This window comes from Sycon ciliatum, chromosome 10, assembly GCF_964019385.1.
Source record: "Sycon ciliatum chromosome 10, ocSycCili1.1, whole genome shotgun sequence".
Lineage (NCBI taxonomy): Eukaryota > Metazoa > Porifera > Calcarea > Leucosolenida > Sycettidae > Sycon > Sycon ciliatum.
In genome coordinates, this window is record NC_088652.1 from 17355315 (window position 1) to 17367435 (window position 12121).

Genomic DNA, 12121 nt, shown 5'->3' on the forward strand with positions numbered 1-12121 from the left:
TTCCATGTGCATGTGAGCTGCAGCTTGCTTTATTTTTATTTTTTATAGTTACAATCTGGTATACTCTTTAAAGGGGAAGTATACCCTAAAATCAAATTTTCACCAGTTGTAGTCTTCGGTGTGCTGAGTCGAATGGTCTTGGTCCGAGGAAGCTGAGACGCTCCCTTCCTACTTGAATCCCAATCGAACTCGCGCACTTCCACCGAAACTGGGTGACTGCGCCCTACTAGATGGGGATTTGTATGCAAAATGTCACTAAAAGCGCCATTTCGTTCTTATAAAAGCACGGATGACCGCGATTGGCCCATATGTTGTAGTCTTTTGGACGCTGAGTCGACTGGTTTTGGTCCGAAAAGGCTGCGATGCAGCGTTCCTCCTCTATTCCCAATCGAACATGGTTGAACAAGTGGTCACGTGCTCCTGGGTGCCCAAATCACCTGGTCACCGCGCCAGCAGGCGACAACTTTCACACCAAGGTTCAACTCGAGTTCAACTCGAGTGACAGGACTGCACCCAAAAAAGGTCAAACAGGCTAGTAAGTTGTACCCTGCAGGCACGGTGACCAGGTGACTGGTGTACGCAGGAGCACGTGACCGCTTGTTCAACCATGTTCGATTGGGAATAAAGGAGGAACGCTGCATCGCAGCCTTTTCGGACCAAAACCAGTCGACTCAGCGTCCAAAAGACTACAACATATGGGCCAATCGCGGTCATCCGTGCTCTTATAAGAACGAAATGGCGCTTTTAGTGACATTTTGCATACAAATCCCCATCTAGTAGGGCGCAGTCACCCAGTTTCGGTGGAAGTGCGCGAGTTCGATTGGGATTCAAGTAGGAAGGGAGCGTCTCAGCTTCCTCGGACCAAGACCATTCGACTCCGCACCCCGAAGACTACAACTGGTGAAAATTTGATTTTAGGGTATACTTCCCCTTTAAGTCTTTATTGCACTCAGAAAAATAATAAGGCACCCATTTTGATTGTCCAGGGGATGGCCCGCGCCTGGTAAAAAGAATAAAGAGAGAGAAAAAGAAAAAAACAGAAAAATAATAAGGCACCCATTTTGATAGTCCAGGGGATGGCCTACGCCTGGTAAAAAGAATAAAATAAAAAAGAATCATAACAAGTACATGAATAGACCTCTAGACAAAAATGTACATGTCTAGACTTTAGTTTAAAGGGGAAGTATACCCTAAAATCAAATTTTCACCAGTTGTAGTCTTCTGGGTGCTGAGTCGAATGGTCTTGGTCCGAGGAAGCTGCGACGCTCCCTTCCTGCTTGAATCCCAATCGAACTCGCGTACTTCCACCGAAACTGGGTGACTGCGCCCTACTAGATGGGGATTTGTATGCAAAATGTCACTAAAAGCGCCATTTCGTTCTTATAAAAGCACGGATGACCGCGATTGGCCCATATGTTGTAGTCTTTTGGACGCTGAGTCGACTGGTTTTGGTCCGAAAAGGCTGCGATGCAGCGTTCCTCCTTTATTCCCAATCGAACATGGTTGAACAAGCGGTCACGTGCTCCTGCGTACACCAGTCAGCTGGTCACCGTGCCTGCAGGGTACAACTTACTAGCCTGTTTGACCTTTTTTGGGTGCAGTCCTGTCACTCGAGTTGAACTCGAGTTGAACCTTGGTGTGAAAGTTGTCGCCTGCTGGCGCGGTGACCAGGTGATTTGGGCAACCAGGAGCACGTGACCGCTTCTTCAACCATGTTCGATTGGGAATAAAGGAGGAACGCTGCATCGCAGCCTTTTCGGACCAAAACCAGTCGACTCAGCGTCCAAAAGACTACAACATATGGGCCAATCGCGGTCATCCGTGCTTTTATAAGAACGAAGTGGCGCTTTTAGTGACATTTTGCATACAAATCCCCATCTAGTAGGGCGCAGTCACCCAGTTTCGGTGGAAGTGCGCGAGTTCGATTGGGATTCAAGCAGGAAGGGAGCGTCGCAGCTTCCTCGCACCAAGACCATTCGACTCAGCACCCAGAAGACTACAACTGGTGAAAATTTGATTTTAGGGTATACTTCCCCTTTAACGGTCCTTCAAGGAAACACGTGCCTCGGCTACTACTACAGACGCTGGGTCCCTGGTGACACGGTGTGCGGATGAGGATCTTGCCCCACGAAGGCACATCACGCTAGCTCGGACTAATGCAAAGCTTAACTTGCAGCGAAGCCATGCCATCGTGACGGAATACGGCTCCTTCAGCTTGTCAGATAGCATGCTGGCAAGACGCTTGAACAGGGCCGATGCACACTTGCTAGTGCCACCAGTGGCTTACAGCACTACTGGTACGAACGTGGCGCGGTCAACCTCAAGCAGACGCTGCTCATACCTCCAGCGTTTCTCCTTTTCATGACGTGCATACACTGAGGAAACTGAGACAGCGCGATTTGAGGCGGCATAGGGGTTGAAAACCCTTATATCAAGAAAGGTGCGCTCAAATCGGCCACCCCAGATTCTGTTGGCGGCAACATCAAGACGAGCCTGATCAGCGGTCGTTGTGGACAGAAGCCGGAATTTCTCTCCGGTGACTGGATGCAGCATCGGTTCTGTGCAGAAGAAGCAGCGAGGCAGAAGAAGCTGCAGTATAACGAAAGGATTGTCAATGTTGACCGTGGTAACTTTACCCCGCTTGTCTTCACCACGGCTGGCAATGCATCCCCAGAATGCTTGCGGTTTTTGAAGCGATTATGCGCTATGCTGGCACAGCATGATGGCAAGCCCTACGGCGAGGTTATGGCCTATGTCAGATGCCGTCTGTCGTTTGCACTCCTCCGAGCTGCAGTTATGTGCATCAGAGGGGCTCGCTCTGCATACCATCGACCGGTAAATGCATTGCGCCCACTAGCCATGGCTGAGGGACGGATGTAACAGTGGTGTGTATAACCTCGCTAATGGCAGTGTCCTCAATGCTAATGGACGCGTCATGTTTTTGTTTATAATTTAAGGTGCAATTTAGCGCTGATGTGGGTATTTCTTTGCTTTTCATCATTTGGTCCTTTAAAATGAAGCGGCTTTTTATTTCCTTTTTTCTTCTTTTGCACCGAGATATTATTTCTTGCTGTTTTTTACCGGATGTGTCACGACTTTGAATTGAATTGAATTTATCGGTTCTGTGCACACACCATGCGTGACCTGACGCAGAACATCAGCCGCGAGGTGTCGAATTTCATTGTGGCGAATACTGGGGAATCCCCCAGTACTGCAGGACAAGGCATGGGTGACGTCAAAGTTACCATGGCCACATACACATCCTGATGGCAGGCGTGCTGGTGACCACCCGTACCGGAGACAGAGGGCATCTCGAAACTCCGCCTGGGACAAACGAAATCTGTAACAGTTTTCCCCTGTTCGCTATAACTTTACACTCCCTCGCACCTCATGCATCTTACGCCTGTCTATTAGCACCTTCATTAGCGCCATTGCTACATGCATACTATCACCTTTTGCATAATATAACTGGTTGAGGCACGCTCAACCAGCTCTCTTACTTTTCAAGTTCGATTAAACCTTTTACACTGGTAGCAGAGGATGGTTTCTACTCTGCTTTTGGCAGGTGTTCTGGTCGCTATGCTTACGCTCCTCGTACTCGTCGTTCGGCTGATAAACGACATCAAGACCGCTCAGCGCGTTAGCCAAGGAAACCGAACGATACATCCGAACTCGGAACCGTGGGAGCCAACACCCCGCCTTACGTTTGGAGGAGATTCCGCTACATTAAAAGAATGGACGTTTGCAATGGACATGGCCCTACGGTCGTTGGCACTCCCAAATGCGGCACAGAGGGTCCACTACGCGGCAGGATTTTTGACTGGAAACGCTCGTCTTTGGTTGATAGCAGCATTGAAAGCTAACCAAGTGTTTTCCGACTGGCCTGCTCTGAAAACGGCGCTTGGCGATGTGTACGGACCACGGCACAACGAGGAAACATCGCGTATGGGACTAATTTCCGCAGCGCAGCACGGGTCGCTGGACGCATACATTGCTGCTTTCACTCGCCTCAGCCTGCAAGTGCCGGAAATCGACCACCACACCAGAGTGCTGCTGTTCGTCAGGGGTCTAGTGCCGCACATCCAGCGACAGGTCATGCGCGAGTATCCACGTACCCTCGAGCAAGCTGTCATGGCAGCAAACACCGTGGAGCAGTCGTCAGGGCCACCGGCGTCGGGGCCACCAGCCAGTAGAGAGTCGCGCTCCGTGCCCAGCTTCCGTGGCCAGGGCCTCCGCAAGCTGACGGACCAAGAGCGTGTCCAACTGCGAGCAATGGGACACTGCTTTGCTTGCAGGAAGCCAGGCCACCTCGCTAAATACTGTACTGAGGGTCACCGGGACAGCGCTACCCAAGAAAGGGGGTGCGCTTACTGGCGACGACCCAAGCACCCACGCTGTTACCAGTCGCTAACCGGTTCGGAGCTCTGGAGGTTGAAGACGTTGCTCTCCTGGAACCTACGGAGCCGGAGACACCCATAGCTGTAGGAAATTGTCCTGTTGCAGAAGGGTGTCATGTCAGCAACGTCAGCGTCGGTAATGAACCCGAACACTACCTACTGCGCGTACAGGGAAAGATCGGCAGTCGCCGTGCAGTGATGCTGATAGATTCCGGTTCGACGCATGACTTCATTGCAGACGGTTGTTTTGTTCGAAAGCATCATCTTGACACGGATGCAAGCTCAGAAATGCTGAGCGTAACATTGGCGGACGGCTCGACCACCGAGGAACCGCAGATTTCCACACGCACGCTAAAGGTGACAGTCGGGGGCTTCAGTGAGGAACAGCACTTTACTGTGTATCCCCTGACTCGCTACGACGCTATTCTTGGCAAGCCGTGGCTTACAAGGAACAGCTCCAGCATCAACTTCCGTACGAACGAAGTTCAGTTGGACGGTGAGCCCTTTGTTGCCAAATTGCCTTCAGCTAACCCGCCGACAGCCGACCGGCCAACTGTGGAAAGCATGTTTATCAGTGGCCGACAAGCTCGTTATGCCCTGAGGAGTGGAGCAGAGGGGTTTCTTGCATGGGTCACTGCTGCAAACGAGGAGAATCGTTCCGGGCCACGACTCCAGGAATCAGAGCAACAGGACATCCAGAACCTGCTCAAGAGGTACCAGGATTTATTTCCAGACGAGCTGCCGAACGAGCTTCCACCGAAGAGACCAGTCGACCATGAAATCCAGATAGAAGATGGAGCCAGACCACCGTCTCGACCCGCCTACCGCTTGCCGAAACCAGAGATGAACGAGCTCCAGTCACAGCTGTCAGAATTACTTGAGAAGGGATTCATTGAGCCAAGTAAGTCGCCATACGGTGCACCTGTGTTTTTTGTGAAGAAGTCGGATGGTACTCTGAGAATGGTGTGCGATTGGCGAGAATTGAATAGAATTACGATCAAAAACAAAGCTTGTCTTCCTAATATTGATGACTTATTCGACACGATCCAGGGCAGTGCATATTTCTCCAAGTAGGACTTGCGGTCGGGGTACAATCAAATCAGAATTCAAGACTCGGATGTTTCTAAGACGACCATTAATACGCCGTTCGGCCACTTCCAATTTAGATTGATGGGATTCGGGCTGACTAATGCCCCGGCCACCTTTCAGTCACTCATGAACTCTATTCTGCAACCGTATCTCCGAAAATTCGTTTTAGTATTCTTGGATGACATTCTAGTTTTCAGCAAGACCTGGGAAGATCATCAGCATCATCTTCAAACAGTTCTAGAAACCCTTAGAAATAGTGCGCTGTATTGCAAACAGTCGAAATGCGAATTCGGCATGAGAAAAGTTCTCTTCTTGGGGCATAAAATCAACGGCACATCAATTTCCCCTGATCCCAAGAAGATAAGTGCTGTGGAAACATGGCCAACTCCGTCGTCAGTAACTGATGTGAGGAAGTTTCTTGGCTTTGCAAACTATTTCCGAAGGTTCATAGATCGACACTCGACCATCTCTCGTCCATTAGAAGAAATCACCGGAAAAATTCACACTTTGAATGGAGCGCTGCTAGACAGAAGGCATTCGAGTCTCTGAAATCAGCATTACTCGAGGCGCCAGTGTTGCAACTGGCCGATGTTGAGAAAAGCTTCACGGTAGAAACTGACGCAAGTGACTTTGCCGTGGCGGGTGTGCTCCTGCAGCAGGGAGAAGATATGGATTTGCATCCCGTAGCCTATTGTAGTCGGAAACTTTCAGCTGCGGAACGCAACTATACTGCGGCCGAGAGGGAAACGCTGGCTGTGGTATTTGCATTAAAGTGCTGGAGAATCTATCTCTTCCGCCACTTTGACCTGATGACAGATAATATGGGTGTTGTCTATTTACGAACCAAACCGACTCTCACCAAGCGTGAGGCAAGATGAGTAGAGTTTTAGCTGACTATGACTTTACGGTCTTTCACAAACCAGGAAAGAAAAACATTGCCGATCCGCTTTCACGCTGTCCAGATCTGTTCAGTGATTCTGGCGACTCATCCTATCCTAACATTCAGTTGAATGCCATAGAGCATACCCTAGTGATTAATCCAGACATAGCGCAGTTAATTGTCAGCGGTTACAAGTGCGACAAGGATCTTGCTCCCATTATCAGGAGACTGAAAAATTCAAGCCATGACAATCTGCACGACCGTTACCTTCTAAATGAAACACCCGGTTATCTTTATCTCAGATCTTCACCACAGAACTGGTTATGCATTCCAAAGAGTAGCAAGCTCCGACTCGCCCTGCTTCAAGAATACCATGACTGTGTGACTGCGGGGCATCCCGGTCGAGATCGCACCTATTTCAGACTCGCTAGATATTTCTATTGGCCCAGAATGGGACTGGATGTAAAGGCGTTTGTCAAGTCATGTGACGTCTGTCAACGAGTTAAGGGCGGCCAGCTAAAAACTGGTCTCTTGCAGAATTTACCAGTGCCCAGTCAGGCGTGGGCGGATACCTCGATGGATTTTATCATGGGTTTGCCTAGGACCGATACAGGTCATGATGCTATATAATTATGTATTTGTAGACCGCTTGACAAAGTGTGTACATTTAGCACCTATTTCCTCTACTATTGCAGCTAAAGGAAGTGCTGATCTGTATATTCAACATGTATTTCGACTGCATGGTTTGAGTTCTAGCATTGTATGCGATCGTGATCCAAGATGTACTGCAGCACTTTTTCAGGAACTGTTTGATCGCTTAGGAACGAAATTAGCATTTAGTACTGCCAATCACCCTCAGACAGATGGCCTAACTGAACGAGTAAACAGAATAGTAGAGGATGTGCTGAGGACTTTTGTACATCATGAGCAAGATAACTGGGATATGCTCCTACCTCTCTGTGAGTTTTCGATCAACAGCGCTACTCAATCATCTACAGGAAACACACCGTTCTTCTCAAATTACAAGTATGGTCTAAATCCCAGAGCGCCACCCAACTTCCTCAACTCTATTCAGGGAGGCAGAGATTCAGCTGATTGGTTGCAAGCAAGACAAGACGCGGTCAAGATCTCACAAGATGTGCTAGTGGCAGCTCAAGCTCGCCAGGCCTTCTATGCAGATTGGACAAGGGTCGACGGAAAGCTGAAGGTGGGAGATTTGGTAATGGTCTACCGGGATTTCCTCCTGACTCCTGAAGCTCAGGACCGACCATCCCATAAATTACGCCCCAAGGGTTTGGCCCCTTTCCTATAACCCAGGTGGTCAGCCCGAATGCCTACAAACTCAAGTTGCCTCATACCAGCCGCTGTCACCCGGTACTTAATGTGTCGGCACTCCATGCCTACGAGAAGAACGCTATTCCTAATAGGAGACAGCCTACGCCTCCGCCTATCACGGACCTTGATGGTCATACCCGCTACGTGGTGGAGAACATTCTCAGTCACCGCCGCCGGCAGAATCAGCTTCAGTACCTAGTCAAGTGGCAAGGCTACTCTCATGCCACTTGGGAGCCTGAACATTATTAATTTTGTTGGATGAATCTGGCAATGACATTGTTCCACTTCAGAAGTACAAAACCTTGGCTTTTGCCCGCTGAGTTTTGCAGTTGAACTTCTAGTTTTCACTTTACACATTTTTTGAGCTTAATACACTTTTATTTGCATGGAGTTTCAGTTGTCTTATGGTGTTACTTCAGTGCGAAGCCTTTTTTCGTCTCGCACGTGTTTGCGCTTATTGTACTCTATTCCACTTGAGCATTTGGGTTATAAGCTCCTTCCTCTCCATAGGAGGGGGATGATGTAACAGTGTTCCCCTGTTCGCTATAACTTTACACTCCCTCGCACCTCATGCATCTTACACCTGTCTATTAGCACCTTCATTGGCGCCATTGCCACATGTATACTATCGCCTTTTGCATTATAACTGGTTGAGGCACGCTCAATGAGGCTTCTTACTTTTCAAGTTCGATTAAACCTGTTACGGTTGGTCAAGAAACAAGTGATAGCAGAAGACGTTTCCATGTACCGTATCGAGATGTGTTGGGGGGAAAAGCAATAATCCGATACATTACTGAAAATGATGTAACCACAGCATATCTGACCTTCATCAACAACACACTGACATTACCAGCTGTGACTGGATACAGTGGAAAACTATAGTTAAGATTTTCAGTACTCATGATAAACCAGCTCCCATTCATCAATGATATTGTATCCACTCACAGTTGGTAATGCCAGTGTGTTGTTGATGAAGGTCGGATATGCTGTGGTTACAAAAATGGAAATGCTTCATGTGTTAATACTGTTGACTATGCTACCATCTACCCTTGGTTGTATTCGAGATCCGTTGGATAAGGATGCCCCCTGTTTGACAACAAAACCTCCTGTTGTTATCCCAAGTGAAACATCACCACCAACAGACCATATCACTATACAAACTCCTTATGATCAGACGAAGCCAGGAAACGTAGGTAATTTTCATCTGACAGACCCCAAACTCTACCTGTTATCTCTGATTATTATCCCCATAGTTGGTGCTGTCGTTCATCTCATAAAACGTTCCAGCTGTTCGATGAGTGTTGACTCTGAAAATGATCCAAGAAACTTACAAACACACCCGCCAGCAAGATTGAAATTTGATCCGATGCCATTACCAGATATGCTTGGTGGGAACAATCTACCAAGATCAACCTCAACCTTTGATGTAACTGGCACAAGAAAACGGCTTATGATAGAATAAGAATAAATGAGCAAATTTATGATCTTTATAGGAATTGCTTTTCTAGCTCTTTGTATTCAAGTAAATGGGTTGACAATCAACCAAATTAATGTTGGGAAGAAAATTCATTCTGGATTAGTGTTCCGCTTACGCATCTTAGACCACCTGATAATGTACCAGCAGCATCGGTAGCACCGCTAACAACGGGAAAACCAACAACAAGGTTAATACCAACAACACAGAGAATGATGTCAACAACGGTAGCTCCAACAACACCGACAACACCGACACCACCTACAACATCGACACCACCGACAACATCGACAGTACCGACAACATCGGGAATTACATCGGGAACATCGGGAATTACACCGACAACATCGGAAGCATCGGGAATTACATCGAGAATATCGGGAACATCGGGAATTACATCGGCAACATCAAGAATTACATCGGGAAAATCAAACAACTTGATATACCTCCTTTTCCTTCTTCTTCTCATCCCCATTCCTGCTGCTGTATTTCACAGACAAAATAGAAAATATATCAAAGAGAAAGAAGGATAAAGACCTTCACACTTTCGAAATCAACCCCCTCCTGTAAAGATGAGCAGGTGAAAAACACACCTTTCATTCCCACAAAAGAAACACTTACCGATGTGAGAGCAGGACTGAAGTCAAGTTGGAGACCACCGATTATAAAAAAAGATGAAGAAAAACAAGAAAAGATATATGAGGAAATGAACAATCCCTTAGCAAAACTAAAACAGGAAACAGTTGAGTATGCTGAAAAGATATCACGAGAGCAAGAAGATGGAGTCCGACATATCATATTGTTGATGATGAGATGGAAAATGGGTATGAGTTGCCGATTTGATGATGGTGAAATGTCTTTACAGAAAGTTGGTCCAAAGTTAGCTTACCATTATCCAGATCCTCATCCAAAGCGGGACCACCAGAAGTTGACTCAGGGACCGATCCCAATCAGTCCTCGAAGTGAGTCAAGATCGGGTTTGAGAGACCTCAGACCCTCTAATATAGATTAAATCGGGATACGTGAAAAAAGCTCAAGTTGGCTCACTAACCTCACTTCCGATTTTTGTCTGATTTCTCGGAGGGAGCAAGTTGACTCACTTTTCTGGAATTGGGGTGAGCCAACATTAGATTTGGGGGAAATCAGTGGTTGGAGGGTCTATCCCCTTTGAGAGCCGCCCCATACTTGAATGTGTAGAATTCTACACACTCGACTGTGAGAGTTCAACAGGCCGTAACTCGGTCAAAACTAACTCAAATTCAACAATCCAAATATCTACCTCGAAGAGAAAACTCTCAGCGTGCCGTAGAACCCATCCGTGACGCGCTGCGATCAACGGTTCTTGAGATAAATCGCTCGTAAGTAAGTTCAGCCGCGATCGCGGCACTTGAAAAGCGTGGGAGTGCAACGCGAAAGTAATTATTAGTTGAGAATTTTGAGACTTTTCCTCGCGCTGAGTTACTCAAATTTGCGTGGGTTTCACTGGTAGTATTTCCAAGGGTACACAGCGAAAAAATCGAAACTCTGCGATCAAGAAAAATGAAAATGCTGGAGCAGGACGAAATTGCACGCATTTCAAGCAGTTTTCGCTAGTTCGCTGCTCTCCGGCGCTGGAGATATGGCGTCCTGGTCATCATGCGTGACCTCAGTCTCTTCCTCTCGCGGAGACCTTTCCAGGAACCCCAAGATTGTGAAGATTGAGTGAGTAGAACTGAACTTACGTCCCAAAGAACATGAAAATATGCAGAATTTTGAAATTTTCAATCGGCTCTCAAAGGGGGGGGGAGAGACTTGAGAGATTGGCCCGATAGGGCCGATCGAAAAAGACTCCATTTTGGCTCACCGTCAGGTGAGCCAGAACCCCCTCCCCTATAAAACTAGTGTACATGTCGCGGAGTTTTGGGGACTACCCGTCACTATCTCGTCCGCCCCTGGATACCTGATGAAGGCTGATTCTCTTGCATCTTCTGCTGCATGACTGTACTGTATCTGGGTGAGAAAGAACTTTGAAGAAGACGAGTTCGAGCATACAATACTGTATTGCCATGATTTATACCCTGCTTTTTATTGAAATCACTATCTGCATGACCTCCGAAACCTTTACCATGCAGACCACCAGCACTGATCAGGTGCATTGTACACAATTGTGTAACATACATACTAGAACTGTGGTACAATCATATATTTATGCTTCTACCTACGAAAGGATGCAAAATTATGCTCCAAATTTTAAACCACCAAATTATGCCAATAATTATGCTGACATAATCCGCCGGTTCCTATCGCCTATGGAGGGGGGTTCCAAACTTTCCATAATACCAAATCTGTAAAAGACGTGATGAGCAATAGGTGAGCAAAGAAAGAGAAAAAGACATAGTCTAGGGCAGAGCTCTGCGCTTGAGCATATGATTGTAAGCGTTCAGAATTGGGATAATACATGTTAATGATGAAAAGTGTGCCAGACATTAGCTTCTAAAGAATACGATGTGTTGCTACGTATTCAACGGAATTCCACTGCAGTGAAACCAATGCTAGTAGAACTGTTTGTGTAGTTCTTGCTTTAATTCGCTTAATTAAACTGGTCAAGGAGGTGATCTTAGGGGGAAGACAATCCCAGAGGGTGCTGTATTTATGGAAAAAGAGATTTGAACAGCGCTGTCCATGGTTTGTCAATTGTATCAGCTTGTTGGGATGTCGTGCACTGGTTGTGATATGTATACCAAAATTACATAAGTAATGGGGATAGAAATTAACGTTCTTGAAGAGAAGGACAAGAGAGATGTGATGCCTTCTATAATGAAAAGACTCTAGAAAACATACCAAAGTTATGCATCCGCACGCAACAGACAATGTAGTAGATCGTTGCCATGATGTGGACTGGGACTGGGACTGGGACTGGGAGCTTTGTGGAAGTACAAGACAATAATATGCGAGAGGAATACCAAA